Below are 18,792 nucleotides of genomic sequence, written 5' to 3' on the forward strand. Positions count from 1 at the left end.
GTAGCATGAAGCATCCTTAAGAAGATCTCCTTTATCTGATAATTTCAATCCACGCTCCATAGGAGTATCAATGGGAGCTGCTCCCAATAAACCTGCATCACTGATGATTTCCAATGCATACTTTCTCTGAGAAATATAAATCCCACTGGTGGAACGAGAAACTTCTATGCCAAGAAAGTACTTTAAATCACCAAGATCCTTAATACGAAAGCGACTGTTGAGAAAATTCTTTAAACCAGAAATAGTGATAGGATCATTACCGGTGATTAATATATCATCGACATATATCAATAAAGCAGTGAATGACTTCCCCTGTTTGCGAGTGAACAATGAGTAATCTGCTTTAGATTGAACATACCCTGCTGATTGAATAGCATCAGAGAATTTTGCAAACCATTGCCGAGAGGCTTGTTTTAAACCATATAAAGACTTGTTAAGGCGACAAACTAAGTTCTCCCCCTGTCGCCGAAGACCAGGAGGAGGTGACATGAAAATTTCCTCATCAAGGTCACCATGTAAGAAAGCATTATTGACATCTAACTGATGAATGGACCAATTTTGAGCAGCAGCCAAGGATAATAAACAACGAACAGAAATAATCTTTGCAGTAGGGGAGAAAGTCTCATGATAATCGATACCTTCCATCTGAGTGAAGCCCTTGGCAACCAAACGGGCTTTGTACCGTTCAATAGAACCATCGGAGCGATGCTTGATCTTGTAAACCCAACGACAAGCAATAGGTGTTTTCCCAGCCGGCAAAGAAGTGAGAGTCCAAGTATGATTGTCCTCCAATGCTCGCAATTCAGAACGCATGGCGTCCTGCCATTCTGGGTGGGATGCAGCTTCAGCATAACTGCTGGGTTCTGTGGCCTGGGTAATCTGAGCAATAAAGGAGCGATGCGAAGGAGTGCAACGATGATATGAGAGATAATTACACAGAGGATAGCGCGTACCTTTGACAGAACCTGGAGAAGAAGAAGACGACGAGTTTGGGAAGGCAGAGGTAACCTGGGAACACACATAATCACGTAATCGAACGGAAGGCTGAGTAGGCCGGGCAGAGCGACGGAGAGGTTGTGGATTGGGGTCAGGAGGCTGGAGGTCTGGTATAGGAGGTTGCGGGTCGGGTTGGGGTGGCGGAAACTCCTGAATGGGTGGGGGCGGCACAACCGCAGACGATGGTGGCGTTTGGGAGGCAGCGACGCAATCTGGAGCAGCAGCAGGACCAACTGGTTGTGGGTGTGGTAGGGACGGGGAGACACCAGGTTGCAGGGGTGGTAAACGAGGGGAAGTCGGACTAGAAGGAGAAGGAGGGTTGACGCGGCGCGGTGATTGAGTGGAGGGCGAACTGGAACCGTGAGGTGGGTCAACGGGGTGGACGATGGGATTAGACTGAGCATGGGTGGGCTGATGAGTAGGGCCTGTTATTTGGGCCAAAGGGTGGACGTGAAGGGAGTGCAGCTCCGGGTCAGAACGATCAGCAAGTTTAAAGGGGAAAAAAGTTTCATGGAAAACAACATCACGACTAGTAAAAATCTTGTGACTAGAGAGATCATAGAGTTTATAGGCCTTCTGACCAGTAGGATAACCGATGAATATGCACTTGACCGCTCTAGGAGCAAATTTATGGGTGACATTAACATTGGTAGCATAAGCTAAACAACCAAAAACACGGAGGTGACGAAAGGAAGGAGGTGAGGAATAAAGACGCTCAAAAGGAGTTTTAAAAGAAAGAATTGGAGTGGGTAAACGATTAATAACATGAACAGCAGTGAGTACACATTCACCCCAAAATTTGGAAGGAAGATTAGCTTGAAATTTAAAAGCGCGTGCAACTTGGAGGATGTGACGATGCTTGCGTTCGACTACCCCATTTTGTTGAGGCGTATAAACATAAGAACGTTGAAAAAGCACACCATTTTCCTGGAAAAAATTTTGAAGAGAAAGGAACTCAGCCCCATTATCACTGCGTACACTTTTAATAGGAGATGAAAACTGAGTAGATACAAAAGCAAAAAAACGCTTGACCAAAGAGTGAGTTTCATGTTTATGTTGCATCAAAAAAATCCAAGTGAAGCGGGAATAGTCATCCACAATAGTAAGAAAGTAATGAGCACCAGAAAGAGAAGGATGCTTATAAGGGCCCCAAATATCACAATGAATAAGATCAAAAGGTTTAACAGATGAAATATAACTAGTACCAAAAGAAAGACGACTTTGCTTTGCCAATGGACAAACATCGCAAGCATTATTGGAACTAACAGAAATATTTAAAAAATGTTTAGCAATATAATCTAGACGAGGAGACGAAACATGGCCCAAACGACAATGCCAAAGGTTGGTGGAGGACATGGTCATGTGACAAGCAGGTTGAATGGGTGATGAGTGATGTGGTTTAGACATGTTTTTCTCCGTCGCTAATGCCACCAAATAGTAGAGACCGTTACGTTGCTTACCCAAACCAATCGTCCTCCTCGAACCCAGATCCTGCAAAATACACCAATAAGGGAAAAATGTCACTGAACAACTCAATCCCCTTGTAAGCCGACTAATGGACATGAGATCAACTTTAAAATTTGGTACACATAACACGTTATGGAGATAATAATAGGAATTCAACGGTACTGATCCTGTAGAAGTTATGTGTGCCTTTTCTCCACTCGGAAGTAATACAGGAGGCAAAGTGTGATTTTTATTGCTATGTGCCAATATGTCTGAAGATGAAACTATATGATCTGTTGCGCCACTATCAAGTATCCAGCGGCGAGATAAAGTTTTAGACAAACCTGGTGTTGTTGCAGCATTAACTTGAGAAGTCTGTCCGTCACTACCTTTGCCATTTACATTCAGCATTGTCAAAAGTTGTTGAATCTGTGTATCTGAAAGACCTGAGATAATTGGCTTCAAATCATCCTTATTTGTGCTTTCAGAGACATTGTTCACAGAGGTCACACTTCCACGATTTCCGATATTCTTAGATTTGTGCTTTGCATGCCCAGGAGGATAACCATGCAATTTCCAACAAGTTTCAACAAAATGGCCATCTTCATTACAATGAGAGCAGTGGGGACGTCGATTAGAGGAACCAGCACGCCGATTTGGTTGATTTGAGCGAGGAAAAGAATTTGTTCTTCCATTCCTGACAGCCATGGCAGCACTAGTCATGTCATTTGACCCTTGAGCAGCACCAAGAGCACGTTGTCTCTCCTGTTGACAAATAGAAGAGTAGGCTTGACGCACCGATGGGAGAGGATTCATCATAAGAATCTGTCCACGATCAGCAGTATAGGATTCATTCAATCCCATAAGAAATTGCATCAGTTTTTGACGATCTTGCTGTACTCCACAAGTGCATATTGAATCTGTATAAGAACCCAATTCATCCCACAAACCTTTCAACTTAGTGTAGTAGGCTGCAACAGAAAGCTGTTCCTGTTTGAGGTAAGCAATCTCACGCTGAATTTGGAAGATGCGTGGAGCATTGCTCTGAGAAAAGCGTTCACGAAGATCCTCCCAAACTTCACGTGCGGTAGTGTAGTAAATCACACTGTCAGATATATCTGGAGTAATCGAGTTCACAATCCAAGAGTGAACCATATCATTGCAACGAGACCATGCTGCATAATCGTCAGGATTGGTTTCTGATGAAGGAGGCTTGATGGTGCCATTGACGAAACCAAGTTTATTCTTGGCATTCAAGGAGATTGACATGGCTCTTCGCCATGTGGCATAATTATCGCCATTGAGAGGTTTTGTGACCAATACCAACCCTGGATGATCAGAGTGGTGAATGAAGAAAGGGTTGGAAGCATCTGATTTGCTTCCTTCTGAAGAGACAATATCATTCATGCCTGCCATGAGGAAAAGATTGCTGCACGAGAAGGTAGAATGCAGCGGCTAAAAGGATGTAGGGTTTGATACCTGCTCTGGTACCATGAGAAAAGGGAATATTGATTAAATGATGATTGATATTTACTGATAATAATACAGAATATTTATACAAGAGAAGCCTAACGTGCTACAATACTACTACTACAATCTAGGAGTACAAACAAGGTAGGTGATCATATTACATCTCCGGGTAATCCTACGACATCTCCTAATTGAATTACAATTATGAAACATGATATTCTCTACAAAAGGAACCAAACTATTGTTGTAGTGTGCACTGGATTTAAACAACATTCATCTAATTCTCAAAATTCTGTCAATTGCAACAAACTGCATTGAATTACAAGAATTGCAATGTGTTAACAACACAAGGTTCCTTGAAATCACAACACAGTAATCACAATTACATGAATTACCACAAATGCAAAGAACCTAATATGCTTAACATATATTGTAATCAACAATTCTATAAGCATTATTGATTCCAGATTAATCTTGGAAATAAGTCTAATTAATATCTACTGCATAATATCATTGATTCATATCAGTACTTCATGTATACTTGAAATGATAATGCAGATGCAATATTCAGTTAAATTCATATTATATATAAATGAAGCAATAGACTTAAATGTGATAAACAAATCACTTGAATATTGTAGCACTTATTAATACTGCAACCATTACATAGTAAACCTACAATTTCAATAACTTAAGCATCAATACTAGATAACACTCCCATCTTCTTAACATGCTCCCACAAAACAAGTGTTGAATGTCTGGGTCTGTAGGTTATGGCTAGTAAAGGAAAAATGCTTCAAAGGCACGTAAGAATTTATGCTTTCCTTTAGACTATATTTGCCCCACTTAACTTGTGTGCAAAGGGGTTTGATCAAATAAGTCTTTAGGATACAATGAAGCCTAGCAATCCTGCTATTGTTGATCGGCGTCTTGCACTTATGAAGATCAACCCAACACTCGATTAAAGGTTTTCAAGAGGCTCAAGGTTACTAGAAACTATATCTGCAGTTTTATGGTTTCTAGATTTATTTTTGTAAGAGAGAGGAAGATTGATTGAATGATTTGGAAGAAAGAAACAGAGAAGAAGAAGCAGGTCAGCGTATCTCCTTCTGCATAGAACTAATCATAATATATAGGAGTAGTTATACCTTTTGAAAATGTTATCAGACCATTTCAGTTTGAGTTATAACTCTTCACCAACAGTTATATACAATTGCCAACAGATATTGTTTGATTTTGAATTCAAAATCAGCAATATTAATTGGTCTGAAACACCTTTTCAATACATGTCATAACCACTTCTTAGTTCTGTATATATCACATATATACACCGTTTGACAACTCTTCTATTTTCTTTTCTTTATAATTTGAAAATCTTTCCAACAATAAGCAACTGGTAAAGCCTTTGTCAAGGGATCTGCCAATTGTTCCTTTGTTCCTATCTTCACAATGTCCACCTCTTTGTCTCTCACACTTTCTTTTACAGAGAAGTACTTCACATCTATATTCCTAGATGCTTAAGTTCTTTTGTTGTTCTTTGAAAAGAAAACTGTTGCTGCATTATCACAATATATAGTCATTGGTTTTGCTGCAGAATCAATAATCTTTAGTTTTGAAATAAAATTCTTAAGCCACAATGCATGAGCTGTTGCTTCAAAGATAGCAATATATTTTGCTTGGAATGTTGACGTTGCAATTAATGATTGCTTGCTTGTTTTCCAAGATATTGCTCCGTCATCAAGCATAACGATATATCCAGATGTTGACTTTAAATCATCTGGATCCTGCTTGTAAGAAGCATCTGTAAAGCACTCTACCTTCAGTTCTTGATCTTCAACTCTTCTGTAGATTAATATATGATCTCTAGTTGCTTTCAAATACCTTAAAACCTTTTTCCCTGCAACCCAATATTCATGTCCTGCATTGGATTGAAACCTGGATAGGATATTCACTGAAAAAGCTATGTCAGGTCCAAGGTTCGAAAAATCGCTAGGCGCTAGTCGGGCGGTTGGCTGGGGAGGAGCGCCCAGGCGCCTAGGCGACGCCTAGGCGGTTTTATACTTTTTAATTTTTATTTATTTTTATATCATATAAAAATATATATAAGAGTATATATAAAACTTTAAATGAATATATGAAGACTTTATAACTTATAAAAATAATAATAAGATATTCTATAGAAAGTGGACTTCAAAAAGGGTACCGTGAAAGACTTTCTCTATTTCTCCTGCTCTCCTCCCCTCTCCCTCTCTATCTTCATTCTTCTTTAATTGATTGAATATTTATATAATTAATAATTTAATATAGGAAACGTGGAAGAGTGGGAGACAAGCCCCACTTGCCCATCTATCTTCTCTCTCGCTCGACAAACAGCAGCCCCGCTGTTCTCTCTCTCTCTCACTTGAAATTTTCTTCCTCTCACGCAAAACCAACAGTCACCAGTCCACCACCCTCCACCGTCTCTCATATTTTTCTTCATCAATTTTTCTTCTTTTTCATTGTTCATCAATCACCTCATGAATAACTCTACAAAAACAAGGTTTCAGTTCTCACTTCTCAGATTCAAGATCTTGATTTGGGAGGAAGCTGCAGTGGCTCGGGGGGAGCTCCAGTGGAGATGTGGAGCAGAGGCGCGGTGAGGAGAGCGAATTCGGTCTATTTGCAGTTTTGGGGATTGAATGGTTTGGGGAGAAAATATAGTTGTTTTGGAGTTTATGTCTCACAAAAAAGAAAACCGCCTAATCGGCAAGACCGCCCAGACGGACGCCCAGGCAGCCCAGTCGGCCGCCTAAGTCCACCGATCAGCCCTTACTCGCCTCGGTCTGCTGCCGCCCAGCGCCTAGGCGGCCTGGGCGGCCGTTTTTTAGAACACTGGTCAGGTCTTGTGCAGACCTGAGCATACATTAAACTTCCTACCAGCCTTGCATATGGAACATTTTTCCATGCTTTTCTTTTGGAAATTGTTCTATGGACATTGACCCTTGTGAAGCTTATCACCTTTTGACATTGGTGATTCACCATTTCTTCCTTTCTCCATACCAAATCTATGCAATATTTTATCCACATAATGCTTCTGAGATAATCCCAACACATGTTTGCTTATGTCCCTCTCAATTTCAATACCAAGTACATAGTGTGCTTCTCCCATATCCTTCATGTCAAAATTCATTTGCAGAAATTCTTTGGTTGATTTCAACAAGGCTACACTGTTTGTGGCAAGTAGAATATCATCAACATATAAAATTAAAAATATCAAATAACTCCCACTGATCTTGTAATATATGCATTCATCAAGTTTATTTCTTTAAATCCAAAATCTGTGACCACTTTGTCAAATTTCAAGTACCATTGCCTGGAAGCCTGCTTTAATCCATAAATGGCCTTCTTTAAACTACAAATCTTGTTCTCATTTTCCACATGGATCTGGTTGAAGCATGTAAATTTCTTCCTCCAAGTTTCCATTCAAAAATGCTGTTTTGACATCCATTTGGTGCAGTTCCAAATCATAATGTGCCACTAAAGCCATGATGATTCTGAAAGCATCCTTGGTTGACACAGGTGAAAATGTCTCATTATAATCCACTCCTTCCTTTTGGTTGTAACCCTTTGCAACCAATCTAGCTTTATACCTCTCAATCTTTCCATTTGCATCTCTTTTGATTTTAAATACCCATTTGCAACCTATAAGCTTCATTTCTGCTGTTCTTTCCACCAAGTTCCACACACAATTCTTTGACATGCTCAGCAGCTCATCCTCCATAGCCAATTTCCATTTTTCTTTGTTAACAGATTGCATTGCCTCCTTGTAACAAACAGGATCATTATCTTCTCCCAAATCAAATTCCACCTCAGTAGAAAATATATGATAGTCATCAGAAATTGCAGGCTTTCTTTCTCTTGTTGATCTTCTCACTGGAATTACTTTTGGAACAGCTTCAACTGCTTCATTTCCACCTACTTCATTCTCTTGAAATTCCACACCATTATTTGCTTGATTTCAACTACTGCAACTGATTCATTTTGCACAACTTCTATTGGAATTTGATTTCCAATGATCATGTTTTCTTGATTATAAGCATTATCTTCAACCACAATTTCTGGATAAACAAACCATTCCTCAAAATTCTTCTCATTTTGACTTGTGCTTGATGCATCTATTACTGCCTCACACTGATCAAATAGCTCATCAAAGAATGTTGCTCTATTTGTCTCAAAAATTCTTTAACTTATTGCAGAATTATAAAACTTGTACCCCTTTGATTTTTCTGCATATCCAACAAAAAATGCTGATATTGACTGTGAATCCAACTTATCTTTCTTCTCCACATCATAGACTCTCGCCTCAGCCTTACATCCCCACACATGAAAATGGTTTAGACTTGGTTTATATCCAAACCACTGCTCAAATAGAATATTTTTCACAGCTTTTGTAGGAGTTCTGTTACTAATGTAATTAGCTATCTTTAAGGCTTCTCCCGATAAAAATTTTGGCAGGCCTGATCTAACAAACATGCTCCTAACCATGTTCATTAGGGTCCTGTTCCTTCTTTCAGAAACCCCATTCTGCTGAGGAGTGTAAGGTGTGGTGTATTGAGCAATAATTCCACACTCTTCCAAATATAAAGCGAAGGGTCCTTTATGTTGTCCCTTTTCTGAGTATTTGCCAAAATACTCACCTCCTCTATCCGATCTCACCATCTTAATAAATCTCTCAGTTTGTCTTTCAACCTCATTTTTGAAAATTTTGAAGCAATCCAACACTTGTGATTTTTCAGAAATGAGATAGATGAAACAATATCTTGAAAAGTCATCAATAAAAGTGACAAAATATGAATTTCCACAAATGGTTTGAACTAGAAATGGTCCACACACATCTGTATGCATTAAGTCTAAAAGATGCTCACTTCTTTTAGAATTAAAATTTCTGGAATTTGTCATTTTTCCTTTTAAACAGTCTATGCAAGTTTCAAAATCATTGAAATCTAATGTAGGCAAGATATTTTGTTTAACTAGTTCCTGCATTCTAAATTTTGAAATGTGACCTAATCTCTTATGCCATAGAAAAGAAGATGCATTTTTCTTGAACTTTCTTTTGACACCAGAAACTTTATTTATTGAAAACACATCAGCATAACAACTATTTTTACAGAAAACTTCATTAACACAATTAACATGCCAATAGCCATCAATAATATCAGCATTACCAAAACAAAAATCAGCTTTATAAAACAACATCTGTTTTAGAGAAACTGAAATTGAGAGGAAATCGCTGTGTATTCTCATTGATAATAGGGGTCTCTTTATATAGAGGATTACAATGTATAGAATCTCAATTATACAAGGAAAGTAATCATACATTGAATAAGAATCTAGATCCTTCTAATTTAACCATATTACCACTAGGTCAAGTAACCTAGAGTTTGGGCCAAACATAAATTAGGGTTTACCTGAACACTCCCCTTGTGTTGCCCAAATGCGGTGCTTCTCTCGTTGCCTCGTTAAAAATCTTGCCGAGTAACAAAAACCCAGTGGGACAAAAATAACCTCGGTCGAAGGGAAAAAAGAGCACAACACACCCTTCACGTTTCGAGACCATACATTTAAACATCTCCCCCTGATGACAATGGTTATGGGAGTTCGGATAACTTCTGCAAACGATGCAACCAACATGTTTCTCGAAAGTGGAATTTAGGCAATGACTTAGTGAGCAAGCCTGCCACACTGTCCTCAGATTGAACCTAGTTCACTTTGATCTTGAGGAGAGTCTGTTGTTGCTGATTATCCTTGGTGCTGTCGCTTTTGATGTAGTCTTGCTTCATTTATTCAAAACAAGCAGCATTATCCTAAATGCTCGTAGGCTCATCTGTGGTAGACTTCAAACCACAATTGTTCGAACATGCATAATTATGGATCCAATCCATATACATTCACGAACCTCTTCATGAAGAGTAATAATCTCTGCATTGTTCAAAGATATAGCGACTAGGGTCTATTCTGTAGACCTCCAACATATCACGATCTTTATCCATGGTGAACACTTAACTATTTTGGGAATGACCTTTGTATGAGTCAGAGAGATACACAATATCAGCAAAACCTTCCAAAACACTGATGTCGTTTTTAGGGTGAGGACAGAGGATGCAGGCCAGCGTTGGCGGCGTTTCTGGTGTGTGATGGGTCAGAATCCATCATCTTTCTATAGGGATAGAACAAGCCCATATCAATCGTATATCTCAAGTATTGAAAGATGTCTTTTACACCAATCAAAATGGCATCGCGTTGCCGCAGAGCTATACCTTAGCTACCAAGTTCACTGCAAATGAGATGTCCTGTCTTGTGCATTGAGCTAAGTACAATAATGAGCTTATTGTACTCAAGTAAGGCACTTCTGCCTCTAGTACATCTTCGTCATCATCCTTCAGAAGAAGAGGATCCTTTTCAGGATCAAGACTACGGACGATCATGAGGGTGCTTGAAGGTTTGATCTTGTCAAAATGCCTAAGCATCTATCGACACGATGCTCAAGTTCCAAACCGAGACATAATCGTGTTCTTCCATAATCCTTCATCTCGAAATTGGATTTTAAGTGTTCAGCGGTTTCCCTTAACTCTTTAAGGGCTTCTAATGAAGATCATGTCCAATATGAACCGCGATAGAATCCAAAACTTGTTATGGAAACGCGTGGGCATATCCCTTCCCAATCAAGTAGTCACTTTAGTGAGCGTTTCAACCTCTTTGTAAATGCGCTCCGTGGTCTAGAGCCACTTGACTTGGGTAAATGAAGTTCACCATGAACCTTCATGTATATTCCGTATCTAGATCCCTATAGAGATACGTAGTGACCACATTTGTAAGCTGCATGTTCAGTTATTTGGAAACTACCAAACTGACAGGGTAGTGGAGTGCAATGACATCCATTACGAGAGAATATGTCTCATCGTAGTCGATTCCAGGGCGTTTTATGAGAAGCCTTGCACCATAAGGTGAGATTACCATCTCTTTTTCTCACTACACTTTCTAACGAAGACCCATTAGTCAACAGGTTTTATGTTAGGAGGTGTTGGCATCACTAGCTTGAAAACCTTCCTCTTCGTTAGAGAATCCATCTTAACTTGGATCGCATCTTTCCATTTAGGCCAAATTTCTCTACGTTGGCATTCATTCATCAATGGAGCGTGGTTCGATATCATTAGACTCAACAAACTCATGCGCAACGAAATGCGCAACTACATCATCAATTATGATGGAGTTTCTATCCCACGTCTCATGTACACTAGTGTAATTTTCAAAGAGCTCTATATTCTCAGGAATAGGTTCTGACGTTGAGGCGTCCCCCAACGATAACCATAACCCGAAAGATTCTCATGAGACGGATTTTGAGTGTCGATGATCAAAGGATTGGAGTGTGCCAAAGCATCCTTCGACCCTACGGGCCTCCCACACATCCTAGCTGGGGCCATGGCCTGTAACGCCAAAGTGCCACTCTCTATGGCATTGGCGCCATGCCTACCTCCGTGTAGGGTGGCGCTACGTCCTCTCGTAGGGACGTCCTTCCTTGCAGGCATGTTTGCAGCATATTTGTGTGATCTCGTCACTTTAGTAGAGATCAAGATGAGACATAGTGGGGACAGGCCACGACAATTCCTGTCGTTCCTGCTAAACATCCGTGTTCTTATCTCCCCCTAACGACAGGAAGACTGTCTCATCAAAGTGACATCCGCAAATCTAGAGGTAAGTAGATCGCCTAGCAAGGGCATTTAAGTGACAGACGATTGTTGGAATCTCAAATCCAAAGTAGTTGCCCATTCGTCTGTAAGGATCCATCATAGAGTGCTGTGGCGGCGCAATTGGCACATAAATGGCACACTCAAATATGTGTAAGTACAATACTTGTACCCAGTCACTAGCTGTAACGCAGAGGTACATGGAGTGGCGGTGGGTCGTAGACGAATTAGCATAGCTGCATGCGATATTGCATCACCCCAAGCGGATATAAGGAGATTGGTGCGCATTACCAATGTCCAGACTACCATCGTAGCCGTTTTCGCGAGACCATTTGGGTAGTACATGGGAATATGATGTCCAACATCAGTCCCATTGCAATAACCATCGACAGTCTTCGATGTAAACTCTCTAGCAATGTTAAATCCAATTGACTGAATAGGATGATTCGGGGAGTGAGCTCGTTGTCATATGATATTTGCTAGGAGTGTAGCATAAGCATCATTACAAGTGGACAATGGCACAACATGTGACCAGCGTGTTTGCGTGTCAGCCAACATCATGAGATATTTAAACGTCGGCAGGTTGGTTGAAATAGTCCACAGAATCCCTACGGATTCTATATAAGAACATAATGAGTATTTTCATATCATTTGCATAGGACGGTCTCAGTCCTAATTTCCCTAAGGAACGGACTTTGTAAAATGAGCGAGAGGCTTTAGAAGCAACCAATGAGAATTTTGGTTAGGCCTGAGCATCTGAAACGCTATTTTGAGGCAAGTTGGTGATTGCAGCATCACTTGGGGCGCCATCACCATGATGGACGCCATCCATGGTGTTATGGATAGGGACTGCGCTAGCCCTAGGCTGGTGGTGGACGGAGGTGGCGCCCTAGGTAGCAGCGTTGGTCACACTTAGTCCAGGAATCAACTTTTGATTCATGCTTCATTTCGCTCGAGAGAAAAGATGTCCATGTGAAGTCTTTAGTAGACGGATCATCATATCATGACCAGGATGACCTATCATGTCGTGATAAAGTCAATATGTGTCTAAATCCAAGAGATCTTCTCTCATAACTTTTATTGGATTAATAGCTCGAATAGTGACATAGAGTCCACTAGAGAGACACATAAACTTCTCTAAGATGCGCCTTTGTTCGCAATCATTAGAGGTATTGCAAAGAAACTCATTTCCGTTCTCTACATGCGTTTTTCGCATGGAATCCGTTGGCTATTCATAGGTGCGATTGACCCTAGGAGCGTAGAGAGTTTCTGTGACAGTAATTAAGGTGCCATTTGGCAAGTGGAACTTGGGCTATTCCATGTCCTTGAATTAATACTGATGACCCAACCATCGTAGTCACAAAAGTCATATGCTCAGAATCAAAATGGAGTCATGATGAAAAGAACTCGAAATTTTATTTATAACCCAACAGAGTTACATCATTGTCACTTTGACCAAACAAAATCTAATCCAAAATGATAGCTAATGCAAAACAATGGTAGTCGTCTAACTTCTTTTGGTAATTCCAAAGTAAATGTGACCAGGTAAGTAGAGAGATATCGGTGGAGCAAGGCTCGCTTAAGTACCACTAATCTCATAACCTTCCTAGACATCACACTTACTTTGGGTGAGCCTACTTTGAAAAAATACTAAACCATTAGCATTTACTACAAAAATATATGGCAATTGCCTATTACATCTCTTGGAAAAATAAAGACTTAAACAGAATTGGCGATCTATTGATCCCAGCCAGATTTGTAGTTTTCAACCCTTCACTCTAGTTCATCTTCTTGATCTTCTTGTTCCATATAGTGAGCTTCTCTTGCTTCACAATATGCTGTGTAGGCGATGACAATTTCTTCACTAGCTCTACAAATGTGTGCCCAATGATCAGACACTCCACATCGAGAACATACATCTCTTTGCTCAAACTCCATTGATTGAGGCACTTTGAAAGAGTCATTTAGATGGCTCTCAGTGTTGGTGGCGCCACCAACATGGCCAGAGGCGTTGCCTCCCTCTCTCTTTCCACGTTTACCTCTTCGGTTCCGTGTTCGGCTATTTTGGCGATTACCTTCCCAAGTAGAGCGATTATATGGACCAGAACGTCAAGAAGTATCCCTAAGATTAGGGTTTCGCTCTTGGCGCCCTCTTTTTGGGGCGCGACTATAATTGGATTCCAGAATATGTTCTGTTCCCACGGATCTCGAATTATAGTTCTTCACAAGGATGTTGTCATGCTTTTCAGTGACATTCATAGCTCCAATGAGCTCATGAAACCTTGTGATTTGTCTTGCAGTAACATCGATTCGATAGTTCTTAGCAACCATCAATGCAGAGATGGGGAAAGTAGAGAGAGTCTTCTCAATCAACATCGCATTTGTGATCTCTGTACCACAGAATTCCATTAAGGATTTAATGCGAAGTGCTTCCGAGTTGTAGTCAAGAACTGACTTGAAATCACAGAAACGGAGGCTATGCCATCTCACTTCTAGGTCAGGAAGCAGGGAGTCACGGACGTTGCCAAATCTATCTTCGAGTGAGACCCACAGCCTTCTGGGGTCTTCTTCATTCATACACTCGTACTGGAGAGAATCATCCATATGACGAGTCATTAGGATGATGGCTTTCGCCTTATTTGACTCTAAGGTTTCTCTATTGGCTTCCAAAGCTTGAGCTTGCTCAACAGTTAGCACGTCCTGGCTAGGTTCAAGAATCGTATCCAAGATTCCATCGGCCTTGAGATGCTGGCGGATATCACGAACCCACTTGTGATATTCAGAGCCAGTTGTTCCCAATGGAGCAAAGTCCAATTTGTTCAGGTTACTCATCCTGAAAGAGAACAAGAAATTAGGGTTAGTTTCTGAGCGAAACAGGCTACCACGAAAACAAATAAAATTTCTGAGCGTAGTCACTTCCAAGAAATTCGATTCCAAGAGGGGTTGGATTAGATCGAAACAATGATGTTTGCGGTCGATCGTTTTATCTCAATAAACTCTAAGTTTGGAGAACTCTACAAGCTTCAAGCTTGGAGTGAGCACGAACCCCCACAGTTCGGCTTAATTTGGTCTCCCTTATGATAAAGAAAGGGGGGGAGAAGAAGGGAGGTTGCATGTCCCCAAAAAAGAAGAGAAATTGAATTTAAAAACTCTAAAAAAAACGGGAACGTTTTGTAAAAAAATACCTCGAAATAGGTCGCCGGAAAATTTGACCGGAAAAAGTCGCTGGAAATGGCCGGAAAAGTCTCTGGAAAACTGGCAGGAAAAGTCGCCTGAAAACTGGCCGGAAGGTCGCCGGAAAGTTGACAGGAAAAGTCACCGGCGGTGTTGACCAGAGTTGACCGAGCTGCTGACGTGGCAGTCATACGCTGACGTGGGTGCTGACTCAGACGCTGACTGGATGCTGACACAGGTGCTGACGTGGCTCTGGGCTGGACCTCTTCTGCTTCCAGGCTTCAGATTTCCCTCTGTCTGGGCAGAGGCTGGTCAAGCTTCTGGGCTGTGGGCTGCACCTCAGCTTCTGGGCCTAGGGCTGCGTCAGTTTTTGGGCTCGGTGGTGGATTTGCAGAAATCTGGCAGATGCAAACCGGCTAGGAACATCAGGGGATTTACTGGTCGGTTCAGGGTTTTGATGACCTGTTTCGGGGAGCTTCTAGCTGGTTCCGGGATTCTGGGGTAGGGCTACAGCTTCTGTCAAAAGATGACGATTAAAGGTGGACAGGAAGACTGCGAACCAGGCAGGAGTTCAAACGGATTCTTCTTGGGTCCGGTTCAGTCACTTCCAACGGCCGGTTTAGGTTGATTCCGGCCGGTCCTGGGGGTGGCTCCGCCTGTTCTGAGTTCATGGAGTCTGTGGCTTCAAGGTGGGTGGAGGGTGTTTTTGGGATTTGAGGGCTACGAATTTAGGGTTTCAGGGTTAGTGCTTCGTGCTGATAACGTGTTTTAGAGAAACTGAAATTGAGAGGAAATCGTTGTGTATTCTCATTGATAATAGGGGCCTCTTTATATAGAGGATTACAATGTATAGAATCTCAATCATACAAGGAAAGTAATCGTACATTGAATAAGAATCTAGATCCTTCTAATTTAACCCTAGTACCACTAGGTCAAGTAACCTAGAGTTTGAGCCAAACACAAATTAGGGTTTACTTGAACAACATCCTAATATTATTACTTGAAAAACTAAAATCACCATCGTTTACAAATTGAGAACTAGATACTAGGTTTCTCTTTATTTTTGGAATACAATACACATTAGATAGTTCTAACACAAATTTATTCCTAAACAATAACTTGACAATTCCTACAGCTTGAACTTCTACTTTTTGTCCACTTGCAATACATACTTTAGTCTCATTCCTTCTTGGGATTGTTATTCTGGATAATCCTTGCAATGAGTTCACAATGTGAATAGGTGAACCAGTATCAAACCACCAAGAATTGTCAGTTTCAAAACCATTTGACTCAATAGAGAAAACAGATTTGAGTAAAAAGTTACCTTTCTTATTCAGCCAATTCTTGAAGCCATCACAGTCCTTCTTGAAATGTCCAACTTTCTTGCAAAAGAAACATTTCACTTGACTTGGTGATGCATTGAGAGATTTACCCTTAGTGAAGTCAGATTTCACAGGGTTCTTAGATGAACTTCCCTTGAAGTATTTTCCAGAATTTTTCTTAATCTTGGATTTTCCCAAGTAGTTCACTGGGTTTCCCATGTAGTTTATGGTTACAGCCTTACCCCTCTTGAGTACCTCAGTCTCCTCATGTACACATATGGAGATGAGTTCATCAAGACTCCATTTTTCCTTCTGAGTGTTGTAGAGACTCTTGAGATGACTGCATTGGTCTGGCAATGAGTTAAGTAGCAGATACACCAAGAAAGTATCTTCAACTGTCACATTTAGGCCCTTCAACTTTCTAGCAGTGTCCATCCCTTGCATAATGTACTCCCTGATGCTTCCTTGTCCATTAAACCTCATCTTGATTAGTTTATTCATCAAATTTCCAGTCTCAGATTTGTCAAACACCTTGTACTTGTCTGCAATGGAGTTGAAAAACACCCATGCATTTTCAGAATCTAGAATTCCTCCCTTCACTGCATCTGTCATGCTTTTCTTCATGCAGATCAAGGCCATTCTATTATGCCTATGCCACTGCAGGTACTTGTCCTTAGTCTCCTTGCTTGCATTAGCACCTGGCTCCTGTGGTGGATCCTCCCTTAGCACATGATCAAAGTCTAGAATTCCCAAGTTCAATTCAATGTCTCCCTTCCATTTCTTGTAGTTGGATCCATTGAGCAATTCAATGTTACTGATGCTCATTGGAAAATGTAGTGCTGCAATATGTATTGATGTATTCAGTATGGTAACTATATACCATTGGCTCAATATAATTTCCCAATTGAAAATTGATAATTTGCATTTCATACAGTGTATATATTTAAAATAAACATTTGTCAAAATAAGAGTGATATCATTTGTGATATACAATCTCAAAAGACAACTAATGTTCTTTCTTACATATACACATATCATCATACTGATGTAATTGAAATGACTTATTTGGAAGCATATAACAATTCAGATAATGTTATCTTGATCAATGTTTTCTTACAGAAAACTATAATGCTCTTTTACTGTGACTACTATGATAGCATAAAGTATAACAACATTGATTCTTTATATGACATTTCATGAACTTTAACATGTCAATTTATTCATGACTACTGTGGTAGCATATGAACTTCAATGAAATCACACAACATTTATTCTAACAGAATTTAATTCTGCATACAGGCTTTATCATATCAATATTGCAGATTTTAAAAATAACCAGATCAATATAATCATATAAGCGTGTATTAGCATTCATGTGAGCTCAGAATCATAGATATATCAATCTTAGTCTAAGCATAGATGCTCTGATACCAATTTGTAAAATTGAAACTAGCTTACTGCAACTCAAATGCGGAACATATATATAAACTAAAACATATTTCTATGTCAGACTGGGATTAGATATAGAGTTCAAGTAATTGACCAGTTTGATTGGTGCAATCCATTCCTTCTCCAAGATCCATACGACAAGTTCTCTTTGCATTGATAGGAATGTATTTATAGAGAAACGTTTATGTTCTTGCAGGGGAATCAACAAATCTGATAAACAGTTTTATAACTGTTTTGCAGTTTACCGCAGTTCTTTCCATCAAGGAAACTGCTCATAACTTCTTATCTATTCAGACATGCCCTTATTCTAATCAATGCATAACTTGAATATTTAAATTCAAATCAGATGGCTTTAATCAAGTGTTTATTAATGATTTTATAACTTAATTAAATCACCAATGTTTTATTAAATCCCAATAACTTAGCTCCATTCTCTTTGTCTGCTATTGCCGTAACTCGTGTGCATACCAGCTTTATATATCTAGTTCAATATGATCTTACACTATCTTGTATAGCATTGCAGAAATACATGTGAAGAATCTCAAGGTTCTAGTGACTCGTAAGTATTTTACTTCGTGTTTGATGAAGATTTATGAAGAAAGCTGCATTAATGGATTTGTCACAAAAACAAAAGAGAAGCAAGTCAAAGCTATGGTAATTGACAGTAGCTTGGGAAGTGACTTGGATGATGAAGCAGGGAGACCAGCTAAGGTACTGACTAACATAGATCAAGCCTTTCAAGCTTGGCTATTTGCATGGAGGACCTTTTCACTTGCCAACTTTCTGATTATTGGTGCACTGCTGATATCAGTCACACATGCAATGAGTACCATTGCTGCATCATATGTTCAACTCAGTATTGAGGTTGACAGGTACAACAATGATCAACCTTTAACAGGTATTGCTAAGATCAATGATATGAACCATCGAATTCCACAGTACAATGTCACCTGTTGGAAGTTGGAAGACATTTCAGGCTTGAGGTCAAGCTTGTTCTTTGAGCGGGTGGGAATGTTATGATTCTATCTTTTTATATGGGCTGTCATTGTTGTATGGGCCTATTTGGGCTTTCTGTTACATTAGTCCACTACATCTAGATATTTTCTATGCTTAAATAGCCAATAGGACTTGTAACGGGGATCATTGAAGAATATTGAAGCTTTTCATTTACTTATTTCCTTTAGTTTTCTCTACTTTCCTGTTTTTACGAT

This window comes from Rosa chinensis, chromosome 1 (genome assembly GCF_002994745.2).
Source record: "Rosa chinensis cultivar Old Blush chromosome 1, RchiOBHm-V2, whole genome shotgun sequence".
Classification (NCBI taxonomy): Eukaryota; Viridiplantae; Streptophyta; class Magnoliopsida; order Rosales; family Rosaceae; genus Rosa; species Rosa chinensis.